General features: G+C 40.1%; 2 non-coding genes across 2 annotated transcripts; one reads left to right on the forward strand and one right to left on the reverse strand.

The window, feature by feature from the left end:
• Positions 1-648: 648 nt before the first annotated feature.
• LOC130959716 (small nucleolar RNA R71) lies at positions 649-756 on the reverse strand. Its single transcript, XR_009078784.1, has one exon. It is a non-coding gene; the product is annotated as a small nucleolar RNA R71 (small nucleolar RNA).
• Positions 757-12,599: 11,843 nt separating this feature from the next.
• On the forward strand, positions 12,600-12,707 carry LOC130959776 (small nucleolar RNA R71). The gene has a single exon (XR_009078843.1). It is a non-coding gene; the product is annotated as a small nucleolar RNA R71 (small nucleolar RNA).
• Positions 12,708-16,495: the final 3,788 nt, after the last annotated feature.

Consider the following 16,495-nt stretch of genomic DNA (forward strand, 5'->3'; position numbering starts at 1 on the left):
CGAATTCTTCTACCTCTTCCTTCTAATTTTCTTCTTCTCTGACACCTCAAGGAATCTCTATACTGTGACATAGAGGATTCCACATTTTCTTGTTCTCTTCTCTTTCATATGAGCAGGAACAAAGACAAAGGCATTCTTGTTGAAGCTGACCCTGAACCTGAAAGGACCTTGAAGTGAAAGCTAAGAGAAGCTAAGGCACAACTCTCTGTAGAGGACCTAACAGAAATCTTCAAAGAAGAAGACATGGCAGCCGAAAACAACAACAATGCAAACAATGCAAGGAAGGTGCTGGGTGACTTTACTGCACCTACTCCCGACTTCTATGGGAGAAGCATCTCTATCCCTGCCATTGGAGCAAACAACTTTGAGCTTAAGCCTCAATTAGTTTCTTTAATGCAACAGAATTGCAAGTTCCATGGACATCCATTGGAAGATCCTCATCAGTTCTTAGCTGAATTCTTGCAAATCTGTGACACTGTCAAGACTAATGGGGTTGACCCTGAGGTCTACAGACTTATGCTATTCCCTTTTGCTGTAAGAGACAGAGCTAGAATATGGTTGGACTTACAACCTAAAGACAGCCTGAACTCTTGGGAAAAGCTAGTCAATGCCTTCTTGGCAAAGTTCTTTCCACCTCAAAAATTGAGTAAGCTTAGAGTGGAAGTCCAAACCTTCAGACAGAAGGAAGGTGAATCCCTCTATGAAGCTTGGGAAAGATACAAACAATTGATCAGAAAATGTCCTTCTGACATGCTTTCTGAATGGAGCATCATAGGTATTTTCTATGATGGTCTGTCTGAACTATCCAAGATGTCTTTGGATAGCTCTGCTGGAGGATCTCTTCATCTGAAGAAGACACCTGCAGAAGCTCAAGAACTAATTGAAATGGTTGCAAATAACCAATTCATGTACACTTATGAAAGGAATCCTGTGAACAATGGGACTAACCAGAAGAAAGGAGTTCTTGAGATTGATACTCTGAATGCCATACTAGCTCAGAACAAAATATTGACTCAGTAAGTCAATTTGATTTCTCAAAGTCTGTCTGGAATGCAAAATGCACCAAGCAGTACTAAGGATGCTTCATCTGAAGAAGAAGCTTATGATCCTGAGAACCCTTCAATGGAAGAGGTGAATTACATGGGAGAACCCTATGGAAACACCTATAATTCTTCATGGAGAAATCATCCAAATCTCTCATGGAAGGATCAACAGAGACCTCAACAAGGTTTCAACAACAATAATGGTGGAAGAAACAGGTTTAGCAATGGCAAGCCTTTTCCATCATCTTCTCAGCAACAGACAGAGAATTCTAAGCAGAACCACTCTGACTTAGCAACCATGGTCTCTGATCTAATCAAAACCACTCAAAGTTTCATGACTGAAACAAGATCCTCCATTAGAAACTTGGAGGCACAAGTGGGTCAGCTGAGCAAGAAAGTTACTGAACTCCCTCCTAGTACTCTTCCAAGCAATACAGAAGAAAATTCAAAAGGAGAGTGCATGGCCATCAACATGGCCGAATTTAGAGAGGAAGGAGAGGAAGTGAACACCACTGAGGAAGACCTCAATGGGCGTGCACTGACCTCCACTGAGTTCCCCAATGAGGAACCATGGGAATCTGAGGCTCAAAATGAGACCATAGAGATTTCATTGGACTTACTTCTGCCTTTCATGAGCTCTGATGAGTATTCTTCCTCTGAAGAGGATGAGTATGTCACTGAAGAGCAAGTTGATAAATACCTTGGAGCAATCATGAAGCTAAATGACAAGTTATTTGGAAATGAGACTTGGGAGAACAAACCTCCTTTGCTCACCAAAGAACTGGATGACTTGTCTAGGCAGAAATTACCTCAAAAGAGACAAGACCCTGGGAAGTTTTCAATACCTTGTACCATAAGCACCATGACCTTCAAGAAGGCTCTGTGTGACTTAGGGTCAAGTGTAAACCTCATGCCTCTCTCTGTAATGGAGAAGCTAGGGATCTTTGAGGTACAAGCTGCAAGAATCTCACTAGAGATGGCAGACAATTCAAAGAAACAAGCCTATGGACTTGTAGAGAATGTTTTGGTAAAAGTTGAAGACCATTACATCCCTACTGATTTTATAGTCCTAGAGACTGGGAAGTGCATGGATGAATCCATCATCCTTGGCAGACCCTTCCTAGCCACAGCAAAGGCTGTGATTGATGCTGATAGAGGTGAACTGATCATTCAAGTGAATGGGGAATCCTTTGTGTTTAAGGCTCAAGGATATCCCTCTGTCACCATGGAGAGGAAGCATGAAGAGCTTCTCTCAAAGCAGAGACAAACAGAGCCCCCACAGTCAAACTCTAAGTTTGGTGTTGGGAGGCCACAACCAAACTCTAAGTTTGGTGTTGAACCCCCACATTCAAACTCTAAGTTTGGTGTTGGGAGGTTCCAACATTGCTCTGAGCATTTGTGAGGCTCCATGAGAGCCCTCTGTCAAGCTACTGACATTAAAAAAAAGCGCTTGTTGGGAGGCAACCCAATGTTATATTTTATCTATTTTCCTTTGTTATTTTATGTTTTCTGTAGGTTGATGATCATGAGAAATCACAAAATCAATTGAAAAAGCAAAAACAGAATGAAAAACAGGAAGAAAAACAGCACACCCTGGAGGAAGAACCTACTGGCGTTTAAACGCCAGTAAGGCTAGCAGATGGGCGTTTAACGCCCAGTCTGGCACCATTCTGGGCGTTTAACGCCAGAAAGGGGCACCAGACTGGCGTTAAACGCCAGATATGGGCAAGTACTTGGCGTTAAACGCCATAAATGGGCACCAGCCCAGCGTTTAACGCCAGAATTGGCCCAAAACGCATTTTTGCATACCATTTGGTGCAGGGATGACTTTTCCTTGACACCTCAGGATCTGTGGACCCCACAGGATCCCCACCAACCCCACCACCCTCTTTCTTCTTCCCCAAAAACCCTTCACCCATCAAATCCCATCTTTCTCTTCACCACTCACATCCATCCTTCATAAAACCCCACCTACCTCACCACTCAAATTCAAACCACTTTCCCTCCCAAACCCACCCATAATGGCCGAACCCTACCCCTCTCTAAACCCATCTTCACTCCTTCATTTTCACACACCCTAAACACTACTTCTTCCCCTTCTGGCCGAACCACAAAGCCATCTCCCTCTCCTCCATTTCTTCTTCTTCTACTCTCTTCTTTCTTCTTTTGCTCGAGGACGAGCAAACCTTTTAAGTTTGGTGTGGTAAAAGCATTGCTTTTTGTTTTTCCATAACCATTTATGGCATCCAAGGCCGGAGAAACCTCTAGAAAGAGGAAAGGGAAGGCAAAAGCTTCCACCTCCGAGTCATGGGAGATGGAGAGATTCATCTCAAGGGTGCATCAAGACCACTTCTATGAAGTTGTGGCCTTGAAGAAGGTGATCCCCGAGGTCCCTTTCAAACTCAAAAAGAGTGAATATCCGGAGATCCGACATGAGATTCGAAGAAGAGGTTGGGAAGTTCTCACCAACCCCATTCAACAAGTCGGAATCTTAATGGTTCAAGAGTTCTATGCCAATGCATGGATCACCAAGAGCCATGATCAAAGTGTGAACCCGAACCCAAAGAATTGGCTTACAATGGTTCGGGGGAAATACTTAGATTTTAGTCCGGAAAATGTGAGGTTAGCATTCAACTTGCCCATGATACAAGGAGATGAACATCCTTACACAAGAAGGGTCAACTTTGATCAAAGGTTGGACCAAGTCCTCACTGACATTTGTGAAGAGGGCGCCCAATGGAAGAGAGATTCAAGAGGGAAGCCGGTTCAATTAAGAAGGCATGACCTCAAGCCCGTGGCTAGAGGATGGTTGGAGTTTATCCAACGCTCAATCATTCCCACTAGCAACCGGTCTGAAGTTACTCTAGACCGGGCCATCATGATCCATAGCATCATGATTGGAGAAGAAGTAGAAGTTCATGAGGTTATAGCCCAAGAACTCTATAAGGTGGCGGACAAGTCCTCTACCTTAGCAAGGTTAGCCTTTCCTCATCTCATTTGTCACCTCTGTTATTCAGTAGGAGTTGACATAGAAGGAGACATCCTCATTGATGAGGACAAGCCCATCACTAAGAAAAGGATGGAGCAAACAAGAGACCCCTCTCATCATGAGATCCCTGAGATGCCTCAAGGGATGCACTTTCCTCCACAAGACTATTGGGAGCAAATTAACATCTCCCTAGGAGAATTGAGTTCCAACATGGGACAGCTAAGGGTGGAGCACCAAGAACATTCCATCCTCCTCCATGAAATTAGAGAAGATCAAAGAATCATGAGAGAGGAGCAACAAAAGCAAGGAAGAGACATTGAGGAGCTCAAGCACTCCACAAGATCTTCAAGAGGAAGAACAAGCCGCCATCACTGAGGTGGACCCGCTCTTTAATCTCCTTGTTCTTTATTTTCTTGTTTTTCGAATTTTCATGCTTATGTTTATCCATATTTGTGTCTTATGATCATTAGTGTCTTAGTGTCTATGCCTTAAAGTTATGAATGTCCTATGAATCCATCACCTTTCTTAAATAAACAATGTTCTTAATTGAAAAAGAGAAGAATTGCATGAATTTTGAATTTTATAACAGATTAATTATTTTGATGTGGTGGCAACACTTTTGTTTTCTGAATGTATGCTTGAACAGTACATATGTCTTTTGAATTTGTGGTTCATGAATATTGGCTCTTGAAAGAATGATGAAAAAGGAGACATGTTACTGAGGATCTGAAAAATCATAAAAATGATTCTTGAAGCAAGAAAAAGCAGTGAATACAAAAAAAAAAGGAGAAATTCGAAAAAAAAAGAAAGAGAAAAGGAAAGAAAAAGAAAGAAATAAAGTTGTGATCCAAGGCAAAAAGAGTGTGCTTAAGAACCCTGGACACCTCTAATTGGGGACTCTAGCAAAGCTGAGTCACAATCTGAAAAGGTTCACCCAGTTATGTGTCTGTGGCATGTATGTATCCGGTGGTAATACTGGATGACAGAGTGCTCTGGGCCACGGCCAAGACTCATAAAGTAGCTGTGTTCAAGAATCATCATACTTAACTAGGAGAATCAATAACACTATCTAGACTCTGAGTTCCTAAAGAAGCCAATCATTCTGAATTTCAAAGGATAGAGTGAGATGCCAAAACTGTTCAGAGGCAAAAAGCTAAAAGCCCCGCTCATCTAATTAATACTGATCTTCATAGATGTTTTTGAAATTCATTGCATATTCTCTTCTTTTTATCTTATTTGATTTTCAGTTGCTTGAGGACAAGCAACAATTTAAGTTTGGTGTTTGTGATGAGCGGATAATTTGTACGCTTTTTGGCATTGTTTTTAGTATGTTTCTAGTAGGATTTAGTTAGTTTTTAGTATATTTTTATTAGTTTTTAGTTAAAATTCACTTTTCTGGACTTTACTATGAGTTTGTGTGTTTTTCTGTGATTTCAGGTATTTTCTGGCTGAAATTGAGGGACCTGAGCAAAAATCTGATTCAGAGACTGAAAAGGACTGCAGATGCTGTTGGATTCTGACCTCCCTGCACTCGAAGTAGATTTTCTGAAGCTATAGAAGCCCAATTGGCTCGCTCTCAACGGCGTTGGAAAGTAGACATCTTGGGCTTTCCAGCAATATATGATAGTCCATACTTTGCCCAAGATTTGATGGCCCAAACCGGCGTTCAAAGTCACCTTCAGAATTCCTAGCGTTAAACGCCGGAACTGGCACCAAAATGGGAGTTAAACGCCCAAACTGGCATAAAAGCTGGCGTTTAACTCCAAGAAGAGTCTCTACACGAAAATGCTTCAATGCTCAGCCCAAGCACACACCAAGTGGGCCCGGAAGTGGATTTTTATGTCATTTACTCATCGTTGTAATTCTTAAGCTACTAGTTTCCTATAAATAGAACCTTTTACTATTGTATTTTCATCTTGGTTCTTCTGGTTCCCTCTTTGGGGCCGAAGCCAATAATCACTATTGTTCTTATGTATTTTCAACGGTGGAGTTTCTACACACCATAGATTAAGGTGTGGAGCTCTGCTGTACCTCGAGTATTAATGCAATTACTATTGTTCTTCTATTCGATTCCGCTTGTTCTTGTTCCAAGATATCACTTGTTCTTCAACTTGATGAATGTGATGATCCGTGACACTCATCATCATTCTCACCTATGAACGTGTGACTGACAACCACCTCCGTTCTACCTTCGATTGGGTGAATATCTCTTGGATTCCTGATACACGATGCATGGTTGATCGCCTGACAACCGAGCGCTCGCCTGACAAACGAGCCAGCCATTCCGTGAGATCAGAGTCTTCGTGGTATAGGCTAGAACTGATGGCGGCGTTCAAGAGAATCCGGAAGGTCTAAACCTTGTCTGTGGTATTCTGAGTAGGATTCAATGATTGAATGACTGTGACGAGCTTCAAACTCCTGAGGGCGGGGCGTTAGTGACAGACACAAAAGAATCATTGGATTCTATTCCGGCCTGATTGAGAACCGACAGATGGATAGCCGTGCCGTGACAGGGTGCGTTGAACATTTCCACTGAGAGGATGGGAGGTAGCTACTGACAACGGTGAAACCCTTGCATAAGCTTGCCATGGAAAGGAGTAAGAAGGATTGGATGAAGACAGTAGGAAAGCAGAGAGACGGAAGGAACAAAGCATCTCCATTCGCTTATCTGAAGTTCTTACCAATGAATTGCATAAGTATCCCTATCTTTATCTTTATGTTTTATTCATCATCTATACCCATTTGAGTCTACCTGACTAAGATTTACAAGGTGACCATAGCTTGCTTCATACCAACAATCTCCGTGGGATCGACCCTTACTCGCGTAAGGTTTATTACTTGGACGACCCAGTGCACTTGCTGGTTAGTTGTGCAAAGTTGTGTTTATGCCATGGTATTGAGCACCAAGTCTTTGGGGCCATTACTAGGGATTATTTGAGTTGTGAAAAGTAGTGATCACAATTTCGCACACACTTGAGTAAGGCTCGATCCCACGGAGATTGTCGGTTGAAGCATGCTATGGTCACCTTGTAAATCTCAGTCAGGCAGATTCAAATGGGTTATGGAGTTTGATAAATAAAACATAAATTAAAGATAGAGATACTTATGTAATTCATTGGTGGGAATTTCAGATAAGTGTATGGAGATGCTTCATCCCTCTTGAATCTCTGCTCTCCAATTGCCTTCATCTGATCCTTCATACTCCTTTTTATGGCAAGCAGTATATTCAGGTATCACTGTTGTCAATGGCTACCTCCCGTCCTCTCAGTGAAAATGGTCCAAATGCGCTGTCACCACACGACTAATCATCTGTCGATTCTCGCTCATGTTGGAATAGAATCCAGTGATCCTTTTGCGTCTGTCACTATGCCCAACACTCGCGAGTTTGAAGCTCGTCACAGTAATCCCTTCCCAGATCCTACTCGAAATACCACAGACAAGGTTTAGACTTTCCGGATCTCAGGAATGGCCACCAATAATTCTAGCTTATACCACGAAGACTCCGATCTTTCGGAATGGAGGCTAAGAGATACACACTCAATTGTAAGTAGAACAGAAGTGGTTGTCAGTCACGCGTTCATAGGTGAGAATGATGATGAGTGTCACGGATCATCACATTCATCAGGTTGAAGTGCGAGTGAATATCTTAGAACAAGAATAAGCTTGAATTGAATAGAAAATTGTAGTACTTGCATTAAAACTCGAGGTACAGCAGAGCTCCACACCTTAATCTATGGTGTGTAGAAACTCCACCGTTGAAAATATATAAGTGCAAATAGGGTAGGCATGGCCGAATGGCCAGCCTCCCAAAACGTGAACAGTGGTCCCAAGATTCCAAGATGAAAATACAATAGTAAAAGGTCCTATTTATAATGAAACTAGCTACTAGGGTTTAAAGAAAAAGGTAAATGATGCAGAAATCCACTTATGGGCCCACTTGGTGTGTGCTTGGACTGAGCATTGAGATTTACATGTGTAGAGACGTCTCTTGGAGTTAAACGCCAGCTTTGGTGCCAGTTTGGGCGTTTAACTCCAACTTTTATGCCAGTTCTGGCGTTTTGACTTTAGATAGGGCAGAGAAGGGGCGTTTGAACGCCATTTTGCATCGTGAAAACTCGAGCAAGGTATGGACTATTATATATTTCTGGAAAGCCCTAGATGTCTAATTTCCAACTCAATTGAGAGCGCGCCATTTGGAGTTCTTTAGCTCCAGAAAATCCACTTAGACTGCAGGGAGGTCAGAATCCAACAGCATCAGCAGTCCTTTGTCAGCATCTGAATAAGATTTTTGCTCAGGTTCCTCAATTTCAGCCAGAAAATACCTGAAATCATAGAAAAACACACAAACTCATAGTAAAGTCCAAAATTATGAATTTTTCATTAAAACTAATAAAAACATCCCAAAAAGTAGCTAGATCCTACTAAAAACTACCTAAAAATAATGTCAAAAAGCGTATAAATTATCCGCTCATTACAACACCAAACTTAAATTGTTGCTTGTCCCCAAGCGACTGAAAACAAAATAGGATAAAAAGAAGAGAATATACAATAAATCCCATAGTATTAATGAAACTTAGTCCTAATTAGATGACCGGGGCTTGTAGCTTTTTGCTTCTGAACAGTTTTGGCATCTCACTTTCTCCTTTGAAATTCAGAATGATTGGCATCTATAGGAACTCAAAATTTTAGATAGTGTTATTGATTCTCCTAGTTCAGTGCGTTAATTCTTGAACACAGCTACTTTATGAGTCTTGGCTGTGACCCTAAGCACTTTGTTTTCCAGTATTACCACCGGATACATAAATGCCACAGACACATAACTGTGTGAACCTTTTTAGATTGTGACTCAGCTTTGCTAAAGTCCCCAGTTAGAGGCGTCCAGAGTTCTTAAGCACACTCTTTTGCTTTGGATCACGACTTTAACCACTCAGTCTCAAGTTTTTCACTTGGACCTGCATGCCACAAGCATGTGGTTAGGGACAACTTGATTTAGCCGCTTAGGCCAGAATTTTATTCCTTTAGGCCCTCCTATCCATTAATGCTCAAAGCCTTGGATACTTTTTACCCTTGCCTTTTGGTTTAAAGGGCTATTGGCTTTTTCTGCTTGCTTTTTCTTTTTCTTTTCTCTCTTTTTTTTTTCGCCATTTTTTTCATTGCTTTTTCTTGCTTCAAGAATCAATTTCATGATTTTTCAGATTATCAATAACATTTTTCTTTGTTCATCATTCTTTCAAGAGCCAACAATTTTAACACTCATAAACAACAAGATAAAAAATATGCACTGTTCAATCATTCATTCAAAGAACAAAAAGTATTGCCACCACGTCAAAATAATGAAACTAATTTCAAGATAAAATTTGAAATCCAAGTACTTCTTGTTCTTTTGTTATTAAGCACATTTTTCATGTGAGAGAGGTGAAGGATTCATGGATTTATTCATAGCTTTAAGACATAGACATTAGACACTAATGATCATGTAGTGAAGATACAAACATAGATAGAACATACAACATAAAGCCAAAAAATAGAAAAATAAATAGACAAGGAGATTAAGGAATGAGTCCACCTTAGTGAGGGTAGCGTCTTCCTCCTCTTGAAGAACCAATGGTGCTCTTGAGCTCCTCTATGTCTCTTTCTTGCCTTTGTTGCTCCTCCCTCATAGCTCTTTGATCTTCTCTAATCTCATAGAGAATGATGGAGTGCTCTTGGTGTTCCACCCTTAATTGGTCCATGTTGTAACTCAAGCTTTTCAAAGAAGTGTTGAGTTGCTCCCAATAATTGTGTGGAGGAAATTGCATCCCTTGAGGCATCTCAGGAATTTCTTGATGAGGGAATTCCTCATGCTTTTGTTGAGGTCCATGAGTGGGCTCTCTTGATGTGCAGTCAAATGCTCTACTATTGAGCTATGGACCTTTGAGATGAATCTCTCCATCTCCCATGACTCGGAGGTGGAAGCTTTTCTCTTCCCTTTCCTCTTTCTTGAGGTTTCTCCGGCCTTAGATGCCATAAATAGTTGTGGAAAAACAAAAGCAATGCTTTTACCACACCAAACTTAAAATATTTGCTCGTCCCTGAGAAAAAGAAGAAAGAAAGATGTAGAAGAAAAAGAAAATGGAGGAGATAGAGGGTGTATAGAGTTCAGCCAAAGGTAGAAAAAGGTGGTTGTGATGTGTGAAAATGAAGGGGTGAAGGGGGGAATTTATAGGGAGAGTGGCCGAATGGTTTGGGTGGGTTTGGGAGGGAAATGATTTTAAATTTTAAAGGTGGGTGGGGTTTTTAGGGAAGAGTTAAGGGGGTGATTGGTGAAGGGTATTTGGGGAAGAGATATGGAGGTGATTGGTGAAGGGTATTTGAGGAAGAGTGTTGTAGAAAGGTGTGAAGAGGAGAGAGAGTGAGTTGAGGTTGGTGGGGATCCTGTGGGGTTCACAGATCCTGAGGGGTCAAGGAATTCTCATCCCTGCTCCAATTGGGCATTCAAAACTCCTTAGAGTGCAATCATGGCGTTTAAACGCCAGTCTACTGCCCTGTTCTGGCGTTTAAACGCCAGCTTTCCTTCCTGTTTTGGCGTCTAAATGCTAGTTTGTTGTCCTGTTCTGGTGTTTAAACGCCAGTCTGGTGCCCTATTATGGCGTTTAAACGCCCAGAAAGGTGCCAGATTGGGCGTTTAAACGCCCATTATGCTACCCTTACTGGCGTTTAAACGCCAATAAGTCCTTCCTCTAGGGTGTGCTGTTTTCAATGCTATTTTTGATTTTCTTCTTTATTTTTTTAATTGTTTTTGTGACTTCACATGATCATCAACCTAAAAGAAAACAAAATAATATAGATAAAATTAAAATAAAATTGGGTTGCCTCTCAATAAGCGCTTCTTTAATGTCAATAGCTTGACAGTGAGCTCTCATGGAGCCTCACAGATGATCAGAGTATGGTTGAGATCTCTCAACACCAAAGTTAGAGTTTGGCTGCGGCCTTCCAACACCAAACTTAGAGCTTGAATGTGGGGGCTCTGTTTGACTCTGTATTGGGAGAAGTTCTTCATGCTTACTCTCCATGGTTACAGATGGAGAACCTTGAGTCTTTACTACAAGGCATTCTTCATTCACATGAAGGATCAACTCTCCTCTGTCAACATTAATTACAGCTCTTGCTATGGCTAGGAAGGGTCTTCAAAGGATGATGGACTCATCCTTATCCCTCCTAGTGTCTAGGATTATGAAATCAGTAGGAAAGTAAAGGCTTTCAACCTTGATTAGCACGTCCTCTACTAGTCCACAAGCCTTTTTCATAGATTTATCCGCCATCTCCAATGAGAATTTGGCAGCCTGTACCTCATAGATTCCCAGTTTCTCCATTACAGAGAGTGGCATCATGTTTATCCTCGACCCCAGGTCACACAGAGCTTTTTCAAAGGTCATGGTGCCTATGGTACAGGGTATTAAGAATTTACTAGGATCCTGCTTCTTTTAAGGTAAATTTTGCTGAACCAATGTATTCAGTTCATTGGTGAGCAAGGGAGGCTCTTCCTTCCAAGTCTCATTACCAAACAGCTTGGCATTCAGCTTCATAATTGCTCCTAAATATTAGGCAACTTGCCCTTCAACAATGTCTTCATCCTCTTCAGAAGATGAATAGTCATCAGAGCTCATGAATAGTAAAAAGAGGTCCAAGGGAATTTCTATGGTCTCTGTATGAGCCTCAGATTCCTTTGGTTCCTCATTAGGGGATTCCGTACTGACCATTGGACGTCCCCTGAGGTCTTCCTCATTGGTATTCATGTCCTCCTCCTCCTCTAAGGTTTCGGCCATGTTGATTATATCAATGGCCTTGTACTCTCATTTGAGATTCTCTTCTGTATTGCTTGGGAGAGTGCTAGGAGGAGTTTCAGTAACCCTTTTACTCAGCTGGCCCACTTGTGCCTCCAAATTTCTAATGGAGGATCTTATTTCAGTCATGAAACTAAAAGTGGCCTTAGATAGATGAGAGACTATGTTTGCTAAGCTAGAAGGATTCAGCTCAAAATGCTCTGTCTGTTGCTGAGATGATGATGGAAAAGGTTTGCTATTGCTAAACCTGTTTCTTCCGCCATTGTTATTATTGAAGCCTTGCTTTTGTTGATCCTTCCATGAAAAATTTGGATGATTTTTCCATGAAGGATTATAGGTGTTTCCAAAGGCTTCACCCATGTAATTCACCTCTGCCATTGCAGGGTTCTCAGGATCATAAGCTTCTACTTCAGAAGATGCTTCTTTAGTACTGTTGGATGCATTTTGCAATCCATTCAGACTCTGAGAGATCATATTGACTTGTTGGGTCAATATTTTGTTCTGAGCCAGTATGGCATTCAGAGCATCAATTTCAAGAACTCCTCTCTTTTGAGGTGTCCCATTACTCACAGGATTCCTCTCAGAGGTATACATGAATTGGTTATTTGCAACCATTTCAATAAGTTCCTAAGCTTCTGCAGGCATTTTCTTTAGGTGAATGGATCCACCTACAGAGTGGTCCAGTGACATCTTGGAAAATTCAGACAGACTATCATAGAATATATCTAACATGGTCCATTCTGAAAGCATGTCAGAAGGACACTTTTTGGTTAATTGCTTGTATCTTTCCCAAGCTTCATAGAGGGACTCACCATCTTTTTGTCTGAAGGTCTGAACATCCACTCTAAGCTTGCTCAGCTTTTGAGGAGGAAAGAACTTGGCTAAAAAAGCCGTGACTAGCTTATCCCAAGAGTCCATGCTATCTCTAGGTTGTGAGTCCAACCATGTTCTAGCTTTGTCTCTTACATCTAAAGGGAAAAGCATAAGCTTGTAGACTTCAGGATCAACTCCATTGGTCTTAACAGTATCACAGATCTGCAAGAACTCAGTTAAGAACTGATAAGGGTCTTCTGATGGAAGTCCATGAAACTTGCAGTTCTGTTGTAGTAGAGAAACTAATTGAGGCTTTAGCTCAAAATTGTTTGCTCCTATGGCAGGGATTGAGATGCTTCTTCCATAGAAGTTGGAAGTTGGTGTAGTAAAATCACCAAGCATCTTCCTTGCATTGTTGTTTGGTTTGGCCATAATTGTTTCTTTTGCTACTTCCTTTTCGAAAATTTCAGTGAGGTCCTCTTTATAGTTTTGTGCTTTAACTGCTCTTAGCTTCCTCTTCGGTGTCCTTTTAGGTTCAGGATCAGCTTCAACAAGTATGCCTTTATCTTTGTTCCTGCTCATATGAAAGAGAAAAAAACAAAGAGAATATGGAATCCTCTATGTCACAGTATAGAGATTCCTTGAGGTGTCAGAGGAAAATAAGAATAAAAGAAGGAGGTAGGTAAAATTTCAAACGCACAAAGAGAGATAGAGTTCGAATTGACAATGGAGGAGGGATGTTAGTGTTTAAATAGAAACAGATGAGAGAAGGGGGGAAATTTTCGAAAAATTTAATAACTGAAAAAAATGAAAATTTAAAATAATTTTGAAAAATTGGTTGTGGTTTTGAAAAAGATAAGAAATACTAAAACAAACAAAAAGTCAATTAGTTAGTTGAAAAAGATTTGAAAATCAATTTTGAAAAGATAAGAAGTTAGAAAAGATTTTGAAATTGATTTAGAAAAAGATATGATTTAAAAAAGATATGTTTGAAAAGATATGATTGAAATTTATTTTGAAAAAGATTTGAAAAGGAAATTAAAAAGATTTGATTTTTTTTTAAAAAGATATGTTTGAATAATTTTGAAAAAGACATGATTGAAAATATTTGATTTGAAAAAGATTTGATTTAAAAAAAAATATGAAGATTTGAAAAAGATTTGATTTGAAAACAAAATTCCTCTCCTTGTGTCATCCTGGCGTTAAACGCCCAGGAGCTGCATGTTTTGGGCGTTTAACGCCCAATTGCTGCATAGTTTGGGCGTTTAAACGCCAGTTTTCCTTCTTCACTGGGCGTTTTGAACGCCCATCTTTTTCTCTATAATTCCTCTGCTTTATGTTCTTGGATCTTCATTTTGCTAAATCCTTTATTCAAGAAGATATGTTTTCAATTTTGAAAAACAACAAAATGAGTAAAAACATATAATTCTTGGATTAAAACACAAGATATATGTAAGAACATTATGAACGTCAAGATGAACACCAAGAACAATCTTGATGATCAAGATGAACATCAAAAACTCAGTTTTCTTAATGAAAGAAAATATGGAGGACACCAAACTTAGAACTTTCTCATGTTTGGGCCATATGAATGCAATAATGTATATGTAGAACATCATGCAGTGCAAATCAATAAATCATGAAGATCAAACAAAGCAATTCATCAAGAATGACTTGAAGATCATCAAGAACACAATGCATGTGTTTCGAAAATTGCAAGACAATTAAAATCATGCAATTGACACCAAACTTAAAGTTTGGCCCTAGATTCAAACAAGAACCATGAAATATTTTTAGGTTTTTATGATTTTATGATTTTTTTTGGATTTTTTTCGAGAATTATTTTTAGAAGAACGAAAAAGAGGAAAAATTTTGAAAGATTTTTGAAAACTTTTTTGAAAGCAAAATAATGGTTAAAACAAGAAGAAAATTTACCAAATCTGAGCAACAAGATGAACCGTCAGTTGTCCAAACTCGAACAATCCCCGGCAACGGCGCCAAAAACTTGGTCCACGAAATTGTGATCATCAACAATGGCGCTAAAGACTTGGAGATCTCAAACGTGAATCACACTTTGTCACAACTTCGCACAACTAACCAGCAAGTGCACTGGGTCGTCCAAGTAATACCTTACGTGAGTAAGGATCGATCCCACGGAGATTGTCGGCTTGAAGCAAGCTATGGTCACCTTGTAAATCTCAGTCAGGAAGATTGAAATGGGTTATGGAGTTTTCATAATTAGAAGATAAATAAAACATAAAATAAATATAGAGATACTTATGTAATTCATTGGTGGAAATTTCAGATAAGCGTATAGAGATGCTTCATCCCTATTGAATCTCTGCTTTCCTACTTCCTTCATCTGATCCTTCATACTCCTTTCTATGGCAAGCTGTATGTTCATGTATCACCATTGTCAATGGCTACCTCTCGTCCTTTCAGTGAAAATTGTCCAAATGCGCTGTCACCGCACGGCTAATCATCTATCGGTTCTCGATCATGTTGGAATAGAATCCAGTGATCCTTTTGCGTCTGTCACTACGCCCAATACTCGCGAGTTTGAAGCTCGTCACAGTCATCCCTTCTCAAATCCTACTCGGAATACCACAGATAAGGTTTAGACTTTCCAGATCTTAGGAATGGCTGCCAATAATTCTAGCTTATACCACGAAGACTCTGATCTTTCGGAATGGAGGCTAAGAGATACACGCTCAATCGTAAGTAGAACGGAAGTGGTTGTCAGTCACGCGTTCATAGGTGAGAATGATGATGAATGTCACGGATCATCACATTTATCAAGTTGAAGTGCGAGTGAATATCTTAGAACAAGAATAAGCTTGAGTTGAATAGAAAATTGTAGTACTTGCATTAAAACTCGAGGTACAGCAGAGCTCCACACCTTAATCTATGGTGTGTAGAAACTCCACCATTAAAAATACATAAGTGCAAATAGGGTAGGCATGGCCGAATGGCCAGCCTCCCAAAACGTGAACAATGGTCCCAAGATTCCAAGATGAAAATACAATAGTAAAAAGTCCTATTTATAATGAAACTAGCTACTAGGGTTTACAGAAATAGGTAAATGATGCAGAAATCCACTTCTGGGCCCACTTGGTGTGTGCTTGGGCGGAGCATTGAGCTTTACTTGTGTAGAGACCTCTCTTGGAGTTAAACGCCAGCTTTGGTGCAAGTTTGGGTGTTTAACTCCAACTTTTATGCCAGTTCTGGCGTTTTAACCTCAGAATAGGGCAGAGAAGGGGCGTTTGAACGCCAGTTTGCATCGTCAAAACTCGAGCAAAGTATGGACTATTATATATTGCTGGAAAGCCCTGGATGTCTACTTTCCAACTCAATTGAGAGTGCGCCATTTGATGTATAGTAGCTTTAGAAAAATCCACTTCGAGTGCAGGGAGGTCAGAATCCAACAGCATCAGCAGTCTTTTGTCAGCCTCTGTATCAGATTTTTGCTCAGGTCGCTCAATTTCAGCCAGAAAATACCTGAAATCACAAAAAAACAAACAAACTCATAGTAAAGTCCAAAAATATGAATTTTGCATATAAACTAATAAAAAAATCCCAAAAGTAGCTAGATCCTACTAAAAACTACCTAAAAACAATGCCAAAAAGCGTATAAATTATCCGCTCATCAGTGCTTAATGGTGAAAACATGCTTTTTGAGACTTAAAATAGCTAAATTTAATTCACCTTGATTCCATTAGATGCCTTGATATGTTTGTTAAGTGATTACAGGTTTAGGTGGCAAAGATTGTATCAAGAGAATGAAGAAAAAGCATGTAGAAATGGCGAACTCATGAAGAAATAAAGGA

The sequence above is a fragment of the Arachis stenosperma genome, chromosome 10 (assembly GCF_014773155.1).
Source record: "Arachis stenosperma cultivar V10309 chromosome 10, arast.V10309.gnm1.PFL2, whole genome shotgun sequence".
NCBI classification, from domain to species: domain Eukaryota; kingdom Viridiplantae; phylum Streptophyta; class Magnoliopsida; order Fabales; family Fabaceae; genus Arachis; species Arachis stenosperma.